General features: G+C 37.4%; 1 protein-coding gene and 1 long non-coding RNA gene across 5 annotated transcripts in view; one reads left to right on the top strand and one right to left on the bottom strand.

The window, feature by feature from the left end:
* Positions 1–15,388, top strand: part of LOC145538675 (uncharacterized) — a 183,973-nt gene extending 168,585 nt beyond the window's left edge. The window contains exon 4 of the long non-coding RNA XR_014077170.1: positions 14,823–15,388. This is a non-coding gene — a long non-coding RNA (uncharacterized LOC145538675). The remainder of the gene's footprint in view (positions 1–14,822) is intronic.
* LOC145538674 (uncharacterized) overlaps positions 1–18,730 on the bottom strand; it is a 736,734-nt gene that overhangs the window by 215,550 nt on the left and 502,454 nt on the right. The window lies entirely within an intron of this gene.

Raw genomic sequence — 18,730 nt, 5'->3', positions numbered from 1 at the left:
AATCCACCATAGGTGTACATGTTTTCCCCTTCTAGAACCCCCCTCCCACCTCCCTCCCCATCCCATCCCTCCGGGTCATCCCAGTGCACCAGCCCCGAGTGCCCTGTATCATGCATCGAACCTGGACTGCGATTCGTTTCACACATGATAATTTACATGCTTCAATGCCATTCTCCCATAGCATCCTGCCCTCGCCCTCTCCCATAGAGTCCATAATACTGTTCTATTTATCTGTGTCTCTTTTGATGTCTCACATACAGGGTTATCTTTACCGATTAACTAAATACCATATGTATGTGTTAGCATACTGTATTGGTGTTTTTCTTTCTGGCTTACTTCACTCTGTGTAATAGGCTCCAGTTTCATCCACCTCATTAGAACTGATTCGAATGTATTCTTTTTAATGGCTGAGTAATATTCCATTGTGTATATGTACCACAGCTTCCTTATCCATTCGTCTGCTGATGGGCATCTAGGCTGCTTCCATGTCCTGGCTATTATAAACAGTGCTGTGATAAACATTGGGGTACACGTGTCTCTTTCAATTCTGGTTTCCTCAGTGTGTATGCCCAGCAGTGGGATTGCTGGGTCATATGGCAGTTTTATTTCCAGTTTTTTGAGGAATCTCCACACTGTTCTCCATAGTGGCTGTACTAGTTTGCATTCCCACCAACAGTGTAAGAGGGTTCCCTTTTCTCCACACCCTCTCCAGCATTTATTGCTTGTAGTCTTTTGGATAGCAACCATTCTGATGGGCGTGAAATGGTACCTTATCGTGCTTTTGATTTGCATTTCTCTGATAATGAGTGATGTTGAGCATCTTTTCATGTGTCTGTTAGCCTTCTGTATGTATTCTTTGGAGAAGTGTCTGTTTAGTTCTTTGGCCCACTTTTTGATTGGGTCGTTTATTTTTCTGGAATTGAGCTGCAGGAGTTGCTTGTATATTTTTGAGATTAATTGTTTGTCCGTTGCTTTGTTTGCTATTATTTTCTCCCATTCTGAAGGCTGTCTTTTCACCTTGCTTGTAGTTTCCTTTGTTGTGCAAAAGCTTTTAATTTTAATTAGGTCCCACTTGTTTATTTTTGCTTTTATTTCCAATATTCTGGGAGATGGGTCATAGATGATCCTGCTGTGGTTTATGTCTGAGAGTGTTTTGCCTATGTTTTCTTCTAGGAGTTTTATAGTTTCTGGTCTTACGTTTAGATCTTTAATCCATTTTGAGTTAATTTTTGTGTATGGTGTTAGAAAGTGTTCTAGTTTCATTCTTTTACAAGTGGTTGACCAGTTTTCCCAGCATCACTTGTTAAAGAGATTGACAAAGGAGGCAAGAATATACAATGGAGAAAAGACAAAGATAAGGTGTCCATAGGTGCGTGGATTTATCTCTGGGCTTTCTATTTTGTTCCATTGAGCTATATTTCTGTCCTTGTGCCAGTACCATACTGTCTTGATGACTGTGGCTTTGTAGTAGAGCCTGAAGTCAGGCAGGTTGATTTAACAATTTTAAAATTTTAAAATATGATTTTTAGAAGTAGTCTTAGGAAAAAACCTCCCTACAAAATAAAGATGTTCTGTACAGCATAACCTAGGTTTCTCTGGTGGCCTAGATGGTAAAGAATCTGCCTGCCATGCTGAAGACCAGGGTTTGATCCCTGGGTTGGAAAGATCTCCTGGAGAAGGAAATGGCAACCCCCTTCAGTATTCTTGCCGGGAGAATCCCCGTGGACAGAGGAACCTGGTGGGCTACAGTCCCTGGTATTGCAAAGAGTCAGACACAACTGAACAACTACTGCACACACACACACACACACACGTAGCATAACCCAAACTAGATTTGGAGTTGTCCTAGTAAAGATATTTATTTGGAGCAACTGTTCCTTGCCTTAGTAGCCAAGAGCTAATATTGGGAGTTTACCATATGCTAAGAACTGTTCCAGCTACTTTAAATGTGTCCAGTTATTTAACACTCGTAACTTTCTCTTAGCTAGTGACTACTCTCATGCCCATCCTAGAAATAAAGAAAAAGGAGAGATCAAGTAACTTGCCCAAGAGCCTGCAGCAAGTCAGAGTTTGAACACCAGCAGTCTGACTTCAGAGTCCATACTCCTAACCATTATCCCCCCTTCCCCAACTGCTTTTTACAACTCCTAACTGGCGTTATCCCCTTTTTCACAACTGAAAACAAAGGCCTCTGTTGATGGAGCGGAGTGGTGCCAAATCAGTACTTCCAAAGAATGATCCAAAAGACATTCGTCCCTCAGTATGTACTACGTGCTAAGTCACTTCAGTTATGTCCAGCCCTTTGTGACCCCATGGACTGTAGCCCACCAGGCTTCTTTATCCCTGGGATTCTCCAGGCAAGAATACTGGAATGGGGTTGCCGTTCCCTTCTGCAGGGGATCTTCCCAACCCAGGGATCGAACCCATATCTCTTACATTCCTGCATTGGCAGGCAGGTTCTTTACCACTAGCACCACCATATGCTTCATGGCAAAATAAAAGGGTCCACTGGTGAAACACTGAATGTTGTATATCCCTCTTCCCATCTCAGACTCATAGTAAGTACTAGTATTAAAGGCCTTGCTAAGTTTTATCATAAATCTTTTCATGATTTGTTTCACCCAGCACAAAATCCTCGTTTATAGAATATCTATTCTTGTATCTCAGAAGAGGTACTGTGTACACTACACATGAGAAATTTGCATTAAAATGCTTTAATAACTGGCCATATTACAAAATAGCTGTCGCTAACAGTTTGTTTTTGACAACTCTATGTCATTAGTTAGCAAGGCAAACCCACTATTTGGATTTAGTGAAATGGGCCTTTAAGTAAAAGATCAGGGAAATATTTTCCATATTAAAATATTATTTTTTCCAGGTTATAGAGATCTTTTTTTCCTATGTTTTTTGCTTTTATTTTGCTTTTGCTATATTCTTCTAGTCCTATGCTGGTCTAAATTGGCTTTAGTCACTATCTTATTTCAGAATTTTTTTCTACTGTCTCCATTAGAGTCAAAACATAATCTGTAATCTCTCAAAATTTACTTAAAGGTTCAAGTCTTGTTATCAATTGATTTTCATGAAAGTTTGTTCTTAATACAGGAAATATGAGAAATGACTTGTCTTTAAATGTGTTTTATGTCTGTGTTGCTGACATGGTATCTTAATGAGAGGAGAGAGGTGGTTAGAGCCTCCCTTTTTGGCTAAAAGAGGCATGTCTGAATTGGCTGATCAATTGAAAATGGATTTCTGCAAATGGCCAGAAACATAAGCACTATGAAACATTTCATCCTTCTATCTTGTCCCTACCCCCACCTGCACCCACTATCCCCTAATATTACTCTGACAAATTTGTCAGAATCTGGTCTTTTAAAACCACTTTATTCTGCATTTATAGTCTTTGCATTGCTTTCTGTATGATTGAAATTACTATTTGGTAGCAGATGATAGTTTCCATTTTATTATGTAATAGTACTCTCTCTCCACTAATGTTCTGATAGCTTAGAATAGTTCTCTATTTTTGAGCCTGACCATTTCTCATAACTTAGTTACTAGCTCTTGTTTCTTTCTATATCCTTTGGCCATTCATATATATTTTTGCATGTTCATTTATGAAATCTTATTTTTTTAAATCCATTGAAGACAGACTGTGTTTGTATCTTGGTCCCACAATTCACTGTGTGTCTTTGGCAATTTATCTAAACTTATATAAAGCATCTCTGGCTTCCCATCTGTGAAGTGAGATTAATATCATATACCTTCCAGGGTTCTGATAAACATTAAAGTTAATATATGTAACATGTAATATATTAATTACATGTAACATATGTAAAGTGTCTGGCTGTGGCAGATTATAACATATGGGTTCACCATCCATTTCATTTTCCTTGGTGTGGAGCTAAACTTTATTTCTCAGCTCCCCAAAACCTAGGTAAAGTAGTGCAATTAAATTTCACCAGTGGGATGTAAAGGGAAGTGTTACGTCATTTACAGGTTGAGGCAGGAAGGAGTCCTCTCTATTCCACCATCACTGCTAGAGAGACTCGGAAATTGCAGAGTTGCAGAATGGAAGGAAAGTGTTTTCTTAGAGGAAAACTGCAAAGAGGAAAACTGCAAAAAGAGCCACCTGACCCATATCAGATTCTCCTGATATCTAGCAGATATTTTTAAGAACTGGGATTGGGGGTTTACTAACTGTAGCAGCTACAGTTATTTACCTTTCCTTATATATGCAGATGGGAAACAAGAAATAGAAGCTATGACCATTATTATTGTTGTTCACCATCAAAAGGAATGGCCAGCAGTAGCCTTAGACTTCAGTGGTACTTAATATTCATTGGCCAGATAGACTGAAACAATTTCCTTCTGACTCTGAAAACTTCTCTCTATACCTTACTTAAAAAAATGTATATTCTCAGGAGGCTGTTTTCACAAGAAGTTTGAAGAAGTATAGTAAGTATTTTATATTTGTTTTATTTATTTAAGGTCTCCACTTAACCTGAACTTCTTAATGCCACTATTTATTTATCTGAATGAATGATTGATTTCACAAAAAGGAAATTAATACAATATGTTGATGGAAGGTATTGATTAGTAAAGTTTGATCTGTAGTTGTAAATCTTTGGACATAATTTTGTGTATTTGTAGGCTAAGAAAAAGCAAAAGAGTTCCAGAAAAACATCTACTTCTGCTTTATTGACTGACTACGCCAAAGCCTTTGACTTTGTGGACCACAACAAACTGTGGAAAATTCTTTAAGAGATGGGAATACTAGACTATCTGACCTGCCTCTTAAGAATCTGTATGCAGGTCAAGAAGCAACAGTTAGAACTGGACATGGAACAACAGACTGGTTCCAAATTAGGAAAGGAGTACATCAAGGGTGTATATTGTTACCCTGCTTATTTAACTTATATGCAGAGTACATCATGAGAAACGCTGGGCTGGCCGAAGCACAAGCTGGAATCAAGATTGCTGGGAGAAATATCAATAACCTCAGATATGCAGATGACACCACCCTTATGGCAGAAAGCAAAGAAGAACTAAAGAGCTTCTTGGTGAAAGTGGAAGAGGAGAGTGAAAAAGTTGGCTTAAAACTCAACATTCAGACAACTAAGATCATGGCATCTGGTCTCATCACTTCATGGCAAATAGATGGGGAAACAGTAACAGACTTTATTTTTTGGGGCTCCCAAATCACTGCAGATGGTGACTGCACCCATGAAATTAAGATGCTTGCTCCTTGGAAGAAAAGTTATGACCAACCTAGACAGCATATTAAAAAGCAGAGACATTACTTTGCCAACAAAGGTCTGTCTAGTAAAAGCTATGGTTTTTCCAGTAGTCATGTATGGATGTGAGAGTTGGACTATAAAGAAAGCTGAGTGCCGAAGAATTGATGCTTTTGAACTGTGGTGTTGCAGAAGACTCTTGAGAGTCCCTTGGACAGCAAGAAGATCCAACCAGTCTATCCTAAAGGAAATCAGTCCTGAATATTCATTGGAAGGACTGATGCTGAAGCTCCAATCCTTTGGCCACCTGATGCAAAGAACTGATTCATTTGAAAAGACCCTGATGCTGGGAAAGGTACAAGGTGGGAGGAGAAGGGGACGACAGAGGATGAGATGGTTGGATGGCATCACCGACTCAATGGACATGAGTTTGAGTAAACTCCGGGAGCTGGTGATGGACTGGGAGGCCTGGCATGCTGCAGTCCATGGGGTCGCAAAGAGTCAGACACGACTGAGCTACTGAACTGACAGGCTAAGAAAGTTAAATGCAGGGACATTTTCATAATGAATAGCTATAAAATATCTAAAGTAACACTAAGTAGAACAATTTAACCCCATTAACACCCTCCACCCCTCATATAGTCCATGTACATATTTCTGAGAATGAGAAACAATTTGTGTTATGATATGAACTATTTTATTACTCTTTTAAAAAGTTTTACTCTAGGAATCCTTTCAGTGTCCAGCATTTTGGGAATCTGACACTACCCAGCTGAGGTGAATGGAAGAGGGTGGAGGAAAGTGCTAGAAAGGCTCATCTTGGTTGAATTAATTGATTTTTTCACGGTGAGCTCTGAGGGATTCTCCTACTTTTCCTTTCAACCTCCCGTCCCTTCATTTCTCATTTATTCTTCCTGTTCCTCTTCCCCAGATTTTTCACAAAGGAAAAACAGTCAAAGGGCTCTGCTGTATAATTAGGTGTCAAAAGACTGAAATCTTTATTGTTCCTTTCCCTGGATTTCTTCAAGGGCGGTCACGACTAATTAACTATGAACTTGGGAGTGAGGAGGACATCTATCAGAAACAAGATATATTTGGGGCCAATGACTTTCATGCAAACACAAAAACACACATCAACTGTAATTTTAAACACTAAACACAGCTAACAAGCACAGCTAGTAAATGGATAATTGTATTTTCATATTAATATCTCATTTAGCCCTCATTGCAGCATTCTCCATGAAATGCTTAAAAAATAATCTTTCTTTTATTAAAGAAAATATAAGGTCAGAGTTGTTGTAAAATGGTAAGAGCCAATAGAGCCAGTGTGTGCTGCTAAAACCTGTCCCCTGACTACCTGCTAATATTCACATGGACCCAAAATAATGGAGAACCTACTGTGGCCAAGTGCCACTTTAACTGCCGTGTGACCTTTGCCAAGTCACTGAGTCCTTCTGTACATTAGTTTCCTCATCTTTAAAGTGGGGATAATAATACTAACTTTATGGGGTTGCAAGAGATTAAATGAGTTATCCTAAATAGATGCCTGAGAATGGTGTCTGGCATGTAGCATATGTTCAGTAATCATAAGCTACTATAATGTGGCAATTAGTAGTAGTATTCCTAATCAGTAAGTGGAGAATGTAGTTTCTACAACTGTCTCAGATTTCTTCACTATTCCCCAAAAGTCACCTAGGTGTCATATAGCATCACAGAAACACACAACTGAATAAAATTAGTATTATATAAACATAATTAACTTAGCACTAAATTGCTAACAGCTACTTTAAAATTATGAGCATACAATAAAATACATGGTATTTTTCTTCACTTTTAAAAAACTAATACACTGTAATAAAATTTACCCTCAAGTGTATAGTTCTGAGTTCTACCAAATACATATTTGTATAATTACTGTATAGGACAGTTCTTAGAGTTTATTTACATGAATATTGAAAGGAATTTTTCTAACATTAGAAGCCAACATAAGCACATCTCCTTGATTCAGAGACTTCAAATACACTTGAAACTTGGGTAATTCTTTCATTTACTAATCGACTCAAGAAGTATGTACTGAGTTTTTTCTACATGTATGGCATTGTTATCGTTTATAAAGATGAGGAAGAAGTATCCCCAAGTTTACTGCCTTCAAAAGAACAGAATATAATACTTTTGGTTTATACTTCTACCTAATAGATCAGGAGAGGGAAATAATAGGCCTTTTTGTAAATTCACTTTAAAAAGAGTACATGAAAAGAAGGATGACAAAGTGTCAATTCTTCTCTTAATTAGCATGTATTAAAACAATTATATCCTCTCTCCCTATAACACCTACAACTCAGTTTAATTTCTCAAATATTTGAGCACGTCACTGGGTAGATACAGTCCTTGTCCTCAAGCAGTTTGTAGCATTGTAGAACAGATAATTGTAATACATGGCAGAAGATGATCAAAGATACAAAATGAAATATATTCAGAAAGAGTTAGGGAATGTTGAGATGGGAGAGTCAATCAAGACTTTATCAAAGGCATAGCTTTCAAACAGTCTTGAAAAGGTGAAAAAGCTATTGGTGGAGGGAGGAGAAATTTAGTACACTATAAAGCTGCTTCACTGTCCAGTACAGTAGTCACTAGCTATACGTGGCTGCTTAAGTTCCAATGAAAATTAAATAAAATAATTTAAATTTTTAATTTTTCCTCAGTCCGACTAATCACATTTTGAATGTTTAATAGCCAAATGTGGCTAGTGGCTACCATACTGAACAGGATAGAGTACAACATATCCATCATAATGGAAAGTTCTATTGGATAGTGTTTCTATAGAAGGAACAGCAATGAAAGATCAGGAAGTGGGAATAATGAATTACCCAAATCTCTGTTCAAGTCCTTGGACAAAATACCAGAAATAATGGTATATCTATGTATTTCCTCCCCAAATATAAATTGGAAATATGTGCCTATGTAAAGCTCAATGACTTAATTGTTTTATTGGCTGCTCTGGTTCAATTGTCATGCTGAGTTCATACTATAAATCAATAATGAAGACATAAAACCTAACAAGCCTATCTAATTGCTCCATCTATCTGAGTATGCAGATCAGAGTGGCTGAAAGCCAGGCCCGGGACCCAGCCAAGTGTGTTGCTGCCGTTTCTTCTGGCAGGAACCTGTTAGCTGAGTGGGTCCAAGCTGAATGGCTTGGGCCTGGCACGGTTGTAGTTCCCTAAGAACATGCTCACTATTGTCATTTGCTTCTTTAGAAATAGTGCTCATATCCATGGCAAAACCTAAAGGCAGGTAGGAGTTTGAGGAAACTATTACTCAGAGAAACAAGTCCTGCTGTATGCATATGGATGAACTGAGCCATGTGTGAGCTTAGTCACAGATAAATTTGTGAAGGTAAAGACTTCAGCCTTTTGGTAAGAATTGCTTTCCACGCTGTCAGAAGGGTGGTTCAGCCAAACAACCGGGTGGTGTTTTTACAAAGCCAGCCAGGTCATCATTTGTCTGGGATCCAAATGGTATGTAGGACAGAAATACCATGTATCAAAGTTTTCTAAATCTGAGTCTAAATGTGTGTCTTCATTAGTTTAAAAAAAAAAAAAACCTAGAAAATCAATCACCTGGAGAAATTAAAGACAGCCCCGAATATACTGAATCCATACTTTTTTGGTTATTTGGTGCCTCTTATTTTTAGATCCAATAAGTGCTTACAACCTGACTTTGATTCCTTTAAAATACTGTTCAACAATAATTGACTTTAATTTGCATATTTTGGGGAGGGTTGGAATCTTTTAGACACCATCATTAGGCATTTTATTTGCCAAGCTCATTGGCCAACAGATGAGTGTCTTCTCTTAAAAGGGCTTAAGAGTACCAGAAAAAGGCAGGGGGAAAAACATACTGATTTTAAGTTACTGTGTGTGCTTAGTCACATCTGACTCTTTGCGACCCCATGGACTGTAGCCCTCCAGGCTTTTCTGTCCATGGGATTTCGCAGGTAAGAATACTAGAGTGGGCTACCATTTCCTATTCCAAGCGATCTTCCTGATTCAGGGATCAAACCTGTGTCTCTTGCATCTCCTGCATTGGCAGGCGAATTCCTTACCACTCCATCACTTGGGAAGCCCAATTGCTTTTCAAAAGTAAGATATACTATATGCATACTACACACCCTATAGATATATATGCACTTACTTTTTTTTTAGACGTTAAGTGTATAGAACCATATCTTCCCACCCAAATACTGACGTTTGGAAGAGTCATCTAAATGTCTCTATAGTTCTATAATCTTATGCGTGAAGAAAGCAATTGCTATGCCATGAAAAGTATTTTTATAACCCTATTTACATATAAACACCTATTTTCAATGTACTGTTAACTAACAGATGTCAAGGGCAAATAGAAAAGTTAAGTCTGCATACCAAGAAAACCTAAATAAATGTTTTCAGTTTATTAGATTCTTTTGAAAATGCTTATGATGATACATGGATTGCAATTATTTGATGCTTGTTGACTTCATATTTATTTGAGACTGTTCCCACAATGATCTTGGCATTTTCAAAGAATTGAAAGAGAGACCTTTTTTTTTCCCCTTTCTGAACAGTCAAATGAAGGAAAAAGTGATTAACTTCAATTTTCTTTGCTTTTAGAAGGCTCCTAAAAGTTTCATAGGTAGAGAAATCATACTGATGACTCAACTATCCATAGTGTTATTTTGCTTGTTTATGTTACCTCTGTGGAAAATACTAAGTCTAATTTTTCCCCCTGCAAAATAAAAATCTACTACATTTATTGGGGAACCTACCAGCTATAGGAACTCATGTAGTTCGGGATCGTCCAGCTGCTGAAATACTGTTGATGACATTTACCTTCAACTGGATTGTAGGAACAGCACACATGTCATTAGATTCCCAGTTTCATAATTTTGGCATCCGTACATTATTTAGACAAGCCTAGGCTGCTTTGCTTGGCTATGATAGACATTTTAGAATATCTCTGACTCATGAATATAAATAGTTGTGCAAAAACAAATTTTATAAAACCAGAGCTGGTAACAAAAAAATCACCTAGATATCAACAACTCTGAAAGAATCTAGTGTCACATTCCTTAGAATGTCAGATTAAACTAACATGTGCCAGTCAATATTGCTACACTGCGACCCTTGATGCCTCCTAAGCAAAACTATTAAGTCCAACATTCTCTCCTGTAAGCACTTATCTGTAAGGATGGCTAACATGTCCTCTGAAGCAGATATTGAAACTGATTGGACAATAGGTAGATACCAGACAGAGGCCTGGGGGCCGACCTCTAGAAATAGGGGGAGAAAATCTTAATCTGCAACACAATGCCGTTCTCTTGAAACCCTATCATTTTCACTTCCCATGTGTCTGCTGCCTGACTGTGAATGGATTTGAAAAGGAATGGTTAGTGCTGAAAATTGGATCAGAGCTAACATTCTCTCATTTTTATCAGCAGCTGCCAAAGGTCATCTGACATAATAGCTGATGAATTCAAGCCCAGTGGATTTCATTTGCAATTTTCAATTTACTGAGGCCTCCAAACCCCACGGTGATAAAAGCTTCCCCTATCGTGGCCTGTCACAAACATCAAGAAACTGCACAAACCCACAAGAAAGAAAAAAGAGAAAGCTGTGCATCCTTGTAGGTACAGATAAGGAGAACAGGAAGGAATGGTATCATGCAGGAAGGTACGGAGCAGCTTGTGTGGCTAGTTCTCTAAATGCCAATTGAAAGGAAAAGACTATGAAGAACAATCAAATAACTTCCACAGAATAACATCATGTTTCTTTGGGGCTTGTGTGTGAAAATTGCCTTCTAATCTCTTACTTGACATGTCCTCAAACAAAAATGTGAGTGTAAATATGTGGATAAATAAATGAATAAATAATCCTTGCTTATTTAGTCCCTGGAAAGAAAGTATGCTCTGTATGTTGTATTTACCATAGTTTTGATTTACAAAATGCAGGCTTGTAAAGGCTCTTTTATCACGGAAGTGTCTGTCAGGACTAAGAAATCATTTGTTTTGTTACAGAGAAATGGTAGATCCTTTGACTGATTTGCAAAGGCAGTCAAAGGACTGGCTAGCAACTACTTGTAAGTGGATCTAGACAGTGTATATCAGTGTATTAGCAAGAAGAAAGCCATTTCCCCCCCTTGTCAAGCTATTTACAGTGAACTTAGGGAAGATCAGGGACTGAATCCTGCTCCCAGCAGTTCCAATTGAGGAGACCATATTCGTGTTCCTTGGAGAATGGCAAGTTTAAAAGCCAAGCAGTCCATCTTCATCCTATGCTACTCAACTCATACCACAGCCAATGAAAAGAGAGCAGAGAGATGGACCGCTCTTTGAGAGGTAACTGCTGGGAGAATTTAATTTAGACGTGGATGTCTGGATCCCACTTCTACCAAATAGATTCAGAAAGCCTTATGAAATTGGTCTAATGAGGCAAGAGGACTTGGCAGTGGGCATCTACCAAACCTGCCTAATGACAGCATTTCTCATGACAGTTGACTAGAAAACCCGAGCATGACATCAACAGGACTAGGATATTTACTTCATTTGTATGTTGATAACTGTGAGACAATCAGAGTTTGGACAGGAAAGAAGATAATTCCTGGTTGAACTGATATGAACTGAGAAAGGTTGCCTCTTACAGAGTCATTATTTAAATTGTCACAGTAAAAAATAAGAACATGTGGGTTATTCATCATAAGTGAATCTTTAGTTCTTCGAAATTTAGCTATTAGGATTTTCTATTAGCAAAAAATTTAATGACCTTTTAATTCTTGAAACTCCCAAAATAGAAAATATGGTTTCCTTAGCAGTTAAAGATGGCAGGAATTAACATTTTGAAATAAGGGATATAAAATTTTATTCCTAAACTGCAGAAAATATGGAAAGTAACCATATTTTAGTATTTTTTTTGGTCAGGATGCTACTTTTTCAAAGGTTACCTACCCCTTACCCCTCCCCCCCACTTTTTTCTTAGTTTTTATAGGTTCAAAGAGAACTGTCTATAATTTGCAGTTTCTATGATTTCTTTTTGATTGTTAGCATAATACAGAGATCCTGGTGATGACAAAGATTACCTAATAGGGTCTTATTGATAATTTAATCAGTCCTTTAAAAAAAATGCATATAACTAACTTGGTGAGGGTTTTTCATTATCTCTGTTTTTCTATGGCAGTGATAGAAGGCAAGCTGTACCACTTGGTCTGTAGTTACACAGCAGAAAGGTTAATCTCTTTTATGTTCCTTCTATTAGAAAAACAGCTCTTGAATCTTCAGGGCAGAGTCCTAAATTGTTCTTGTAGACTGTTTCAGAGAGACTGTTCCTTCTCGTGCCCTATGGCTAATTACATTCAGTCAGGTCAGAGCATTCACTATAGTTTGAATGGTACAATAGGGCATTTCCCATTTCATTAATTGATTCTTTCATTCCTCCACCTAGCATTTATTTAGCATCTATTAATTGCTGTATACTATGTTGAAAATTATGAATAAGAATTTCCCTTCTTTCAAACAGTTTACAGAAGAGTGGAAGAAAAAAATGTTAATCTGTTTTCTCCATCTCTACCTCCCTCATCCCCACTCCATTAACTTTATGTCATATAGCTATAAAACTTTAAAATAATGAAAAGTTTATTCTGAGAACTTGGGCAATGTAATGATACTGTTGACATCTGGACAGCATTTTATTTCAGGTGAAAGCTGTGTTCCACGTTTTTTTGTTTTGTTTTGCTTTGTTTTTTGGTAACATATGTATCACCATAACAGTTTCCCAACAGTTTCAGTATACAGTCTATACTTATTTACTAAATACTTTTCTTTGACGGAACTCAGCTTTTTAAAATTAACTCAGTTAGGAAGAAGTCATTGTCTAAACTGTCACAAACAGCCTATATCATGAATAAAATATAATAACAAATATAAATGTAAAACTACTAATGTATTAGTCTGTGTACCACCTACGTAATTTCAGATTTCACATGTGTTATGAATTCTACACTTTGGAAAGTACTGGTTTGGTGTGTGGTGCTAATAAAGACCAGCATTGTAGATTTGACCTCCTTGAGAACAGAAGCTCCATGAGAACAGATATTTTGATTTGTTTCTTGCTCACCAGCAGTTCCTAGAACAATGACTACTATATATTAAATAATAAAAATATTTGCTAAATAAATGAACAAGGGTCAATAAATGAACTTCTCAAAGATCAGCCTGTATTTCCCATGTAGTCATAATCATCATACTTTATTATGATTACTTGACTAATATCTCTCTTAATCACTAGACTGGTAAAAAAAACTTTGTCTTTTTTGTTCATCCCTGTTATAATCTCAGTGCCTTGAAAAATGTATCGCACATAGTAGGTACTCAAAACTTCATTGAATAAAGGGATAATGCCATTCCAAGGTCATAAAGCTTTTTCTGTTATCCCACTGATCATTTTTATAGAGGAGTTGATTTGGCCAAAATCAGCTTAAAACTGTTTAATGCCTGGCATGTTAAAAAAGCAAATCTTTGTTGAGTAAGTGAATGCGTGAATAAACATTTTTGTGATACCAGAGAGAGTCAACTGCTTATATGAAAGAACTTTAAAGGAGAATAATCCTTCTCAATGCTTAAATGTAGTGCCAATTTTCAACTGTTGAATAAGTCATCCCTGGCAAGCCTTTCTTACTATTTTACAAATTAAGATTATACTGAGATTTATGTGTTTATAGAAAAACTGACAAATAGTGAGGTCTGCAAATTACATAAAATGGTTCTAGCAAGTGACCTGATGGTATATTTTCATTTAGATTGCTTTTATGCATTCCTTGATTCACTTAAGAATCAAACACTTTGACTAGACAAGTACTATTTACAAAATCTGAGTTTGTGCTTTTCAATAATGAGAACATCCATAAGAAGAAATAGTGAAGAATTAGCTGCATTTCTCTGGTCCCACCCCCAAAGAGTACTGTCAATCACTGCCCCAAACATAAGCTTTTGTAGGTTTTGAATGCTTTGAACTGGAAAACGACTATTTTAGTGGATAATTAAAGGGTGTTACAACTGATTGAGCTTGTGTAGAATCAGGAAAATTGGTGGGATTGGAATGGACATATAGGTCACACCACTTTTCCTTTGTAATATTTTCTACTATAAATGATGCTTCAGTTGAAAATCAAGCCTTGAACTAAGGTATCACAAATGGGTTGATACGGTATGGCTGTAAAATCAAATACTGGGAGAACTGTGTTTATCACTTAGAAATCATACTCAAACAAAGGGATGATTTCTTTAATAGCATAATTTTGTCTGTTAAATTTACAGCTTGAATTATGTATGTTATAACCACAGTTTATTTTAGCAGATCAGCACTTGTCTGTGCTGCATAGAATTGGGTTCAGTAAGATATCAATGAGTGTCACACAGAAGAAAAATCTGGGGCCAAGAAAGTTTGGGTTAAATGGATTTTTTAAAAAAAATGTTGCCCTGTCCTTCAGAATATGCCAATATATATTATAACCAGTCAAAAGTCATCTTATTTAAGCAGGAAGTTTTTTTTTTTTTTCTCACAGAATATCTATTAGAATCATCCAGAGCACAGATTGGACTGATGCTGAAGCTCCAGTACTTTGACCACCTGATGAGAAGAGCTGACTCACTGGAAGAGACCCTGATGCTGAGAAAGATTGAGGGCAGGAGGAAAAGGGGATGACAGAGGATGAGATGGTTGGATGGCATCACGGACTCAATGGACAAGAGTATAAGCAAACTCCGGGAGATAGTCAAGGACAGGGAAGCCTGATGTGCTGCAGCCCATGGGGTCACAAGGAGCTGGACATGACGGAGCGACTGAACAACAACAACAAAGAGCACAGATTGGGAAAGCCTCAAATTACAGTCATGCCCATGGAATGGCCTTCTTGAAACAATAATGCTCATGACTACTTACGAAACATCTTCTGTGACAGACAGATAATAGAGACTCCACCCATCCTGTCTTATAAAAAATATCTTACTATAAAATGACAAACACATAGGAAACAAAGAAGATTATAAAACCATGGGTACACATGACTCTATTTAGCCATTTTCCATTTGATAAGATCTTTTAAGATGTAATAAAATATTATTGAAATAATTAAATTCTCCTATGTGCCTCTTTCCAACCCTATTCTCTCCTTACTTTTCCCAAAGGTAGCCAACATCCTGAACTTGATACAGTCCTATGTATATATCACATTTGTATGGCTTTGTATATTTTAAAAGTTACTTTATAATACTTCTGCAATTTTCACTAAAAATTATATTTTGAGATATGTCTACATTGCTGCATGTAGGACCAAATTACTTTAACTCTATATGAAACTGCTTTATAAGTATATTCTATTGATCTATTCCACTAATGTTGGAAGTTTCTTTTCAGTTCTTTAATAACGTAATGTGGGAATGAGCGGTTTTAAACCTCTCTCCTACTTGGTTTGAATGTGCTCTTATTCCTCCTTGCTGTGGTGCCACTCAGTGAGTACTCTTGCATACCCACTGGGGCTCACACCCAGTGAATTTCAGACATCCTTCCCCCTGACATGAAGGTGACTTCTGGCAAGTAGAGCAGCTGCCCCAGCGGGCAGGTTCCTGCTGAGTTCCCAGGCACTCTGGCCAGCTTCTCAGCAAGTTCAGTAGCATTCCTTATAGGAAGATAACTTGCAAGGTTAATGAGTACACCACCACCTGCCCAAGCTCATGAGTAGCCTAGGCTTACTGTACCTTACCAGAATTAAAGCCCAGATTTGAATAAATTCATTTCCTAATTGGATTAAGATAATTTTAAGATTGGCAGTGGTCTGAGCCTGTCTTTTTAGAAGAAACCAATGTAAACCCGGGGCTTCCCAGGTAGCACTAGTGGTAAAGAATGTGCCTGCCAGTGTAGGAGACACAAAGACGTTGGTTCATTCCCTGGGTCAGGAAGATCTCCTGGAGGAGGGGATGGCAACCCACTCCATCATTCTTGCCTAGAGAATTCTTTGTACAGAGGAGCCTGGTGGACTACAGTCCATAGGGTTGGGTTGCAAAGAGGCAGACACGATTGAAGCGACTTAGCATGCACACAATGTAAATCCCCCTTAGAGAAAAATACTATTATCCAGAGCCTCAACATATCTGTAAAATAATAAAATGGAAGAAAAAGGGAAAGCAGATACTAGAAAATAATACACAGGAGATAATGGAATTATCAGACATAGGCTTAAAAATAACTATTTCATATGTCCAAGGAATTAAAAGGCAAGGCAAGGAAGAGAACCTCAACAGGAAATTGAAAGTTATAAAAAAGAATGAAATAAAAATTCTAGAAATGAAAAATAGAATAACTGGATTCAACAGCCAGTTAGACACAGTTTAAGAAAGAATTTATGAAGCAGAACACAGTTCAGGAAGAAGCATCAGACAAGCATAGACAAAACAATGAAACTACAGAAAAAAAATAGCAGAGGCATATCAGATATATTTGTAGACAGAAAGAAGCACTAGTTGAAGAGATAATGGGAGAGAACTTCCCAAACAGCTAAAAAGTATCAAACCACATTTTAAAGACGCATGGCAGACCCTACACAGAACAGTTACAGACAACCATTGCTAAGCACATAATACTGAAACAACTGAAAACCAAAATCAAGGAGAAAAATCTTAAAAGCAGAGAGAAAAAAAGAAACATTACTTTCAATAAAGCAAGAATAATATATTTTCTCAGAAACAATGTAAATCAAAGTACAAAGGCATGTTTTCAAGGCATCGAAAGAGCATAATTGTCAGCCCAGAATTCTATACTCAGTAAGTACATCTTTCAAAAATGAAAGCATTCTCAGACAAAATTAAAAGATAGCACATTGGTACATTTATACATTTCATAATGAAAAAAGTTTCAACTCAACAAGAAGATTAAAATTTCTGACTGTAGGCACCAAATGACAGACATTTAAAATATACAAAGGAAAAATGGACAGAATTAAAAGAAGATAGAGACAAGTCCACAATCATGTTGGAAGTTTTAATACACCTCTCCCAATAACTGATGAAACAAACAGACCAAAAAATGATACGAATATGGAAGATTTAAACAGCACAAGTAAAAAACTGGACACTTCACCCGAGATTGCTTTCTTTTTAGTGAATGTGGAATATTTATCCAAATTGATATGAGCCAAACTATAAAACAAGTCACAAAAAATTCCAAAAGATTAAAATAATTCAGAACATTTTCTGTGGCCATAGTGGAAATATGTGCACGGGTGCTAAGTCACTTCAGTTGTGTCCAACTCTGTGACCCCGTGGACTGTAGCCCGCCAGGCTCCTCTGTCCAAGAGATTCTCTAGGCAAGAATACTAGAGTGGGTTGCCACGCCCTCCTCCAGGGGATCTTCCTGACCCAGCGATTGAACCTGTGCCTCTTATGTCTCCTGCATTGGTAGGTGGGTCCTTGACCACGAGCGCCACCTGGGAAACCCAGTGGAAATGTATTAGATACCAAGAACAACAATGCTAAAAACCCCACAGACTTAGGAATTAAATGATAAACTTTTAAATATTCAAGGGGGTGTGAAAGAAAAAAACCATTCTGCACATTAGAAAATATTTGAATTCAATGATAATGAAAATGCTACATATCAAAATTTGTGGAATACAGTTAAAGCTATGCTTCGAGGGTCATTTAGAGCCAAATTAGATATAGATATTTACCTCTAGAAACTAGAAAATAAAAATTTATAGAGGAAGTATGACTGATGAAGGGGAAAATTGAAAAGGTAAATGTCAGAACAAGACTAGAGATCTCACAGATGTGTGAAAACTATTGTAATTATTAAACTAAGTTACGTGAGGGAGAGAACATAAAGTTTCTCTTTGCCTGTTGTAGTCTTCACTCATCTTTTACATACATGATCTCCTTCAGGACTCCCAGCATCTCCAAATTTAGGATTATCATTCCCATTCTACTAGTAAGGAAACTGAGGATGGGAGTGCATTTAAGAGGTCATAGAAATTTAAAATGCTAGAATGCTAGGGGATAGAACACAAATTTTTCTAGATTCTTGTCCAAAGCCCCTTCCAGAAAAAATGTTAAACACGAATACGTATGCAGCTTCACTGGTGTGTCCAGTGGTTAAGAATCCTTCTGCCACTGCAGGGGACATGGGTTCAGTCCCTGGTCCAGGAAGATTCCATATGCCATGAAACAACTAAGTCTGTGCGCCAGAACTACTGAGCCTGCACTCCAGAGCCTATTGCTGCAACTGCTGAGCCCACACGCCAGTAACTACTGAAACCTGTGCACGTAGAGCTCATGCTTACAACAACAGAAGCCACCACAATGAGAAGCCCACACTCTGCAACAAAGAGAAGCCCCCACTTGCCTCAACTAGAGAACACATATGCAGCAATGAACATCCAACACAGCCATGAATAAATAAACAAAAACTATATATGTGCAT

Source organism: Giraffa tippelskirchi, chromosome 2 (assembly GCF_054371585.1).
Source record: "Giraffa tippelskirchi isolate mGirTip1 chromosome 2, T2T-mGirTip1v1.2.pri, whole genome shotgun sequence".
NCBI lineage: Eukaryota > Metazoa > Chordata > Mammalia > Artiodactyla > Giraffidae > Giraffa > Giraffa tippelskirchi.
The sequence above is the reverse complement of the archived record's forward strand: the minus strand, read 5'-3'. Positions and strand labels throughout refer to the sequence as shown.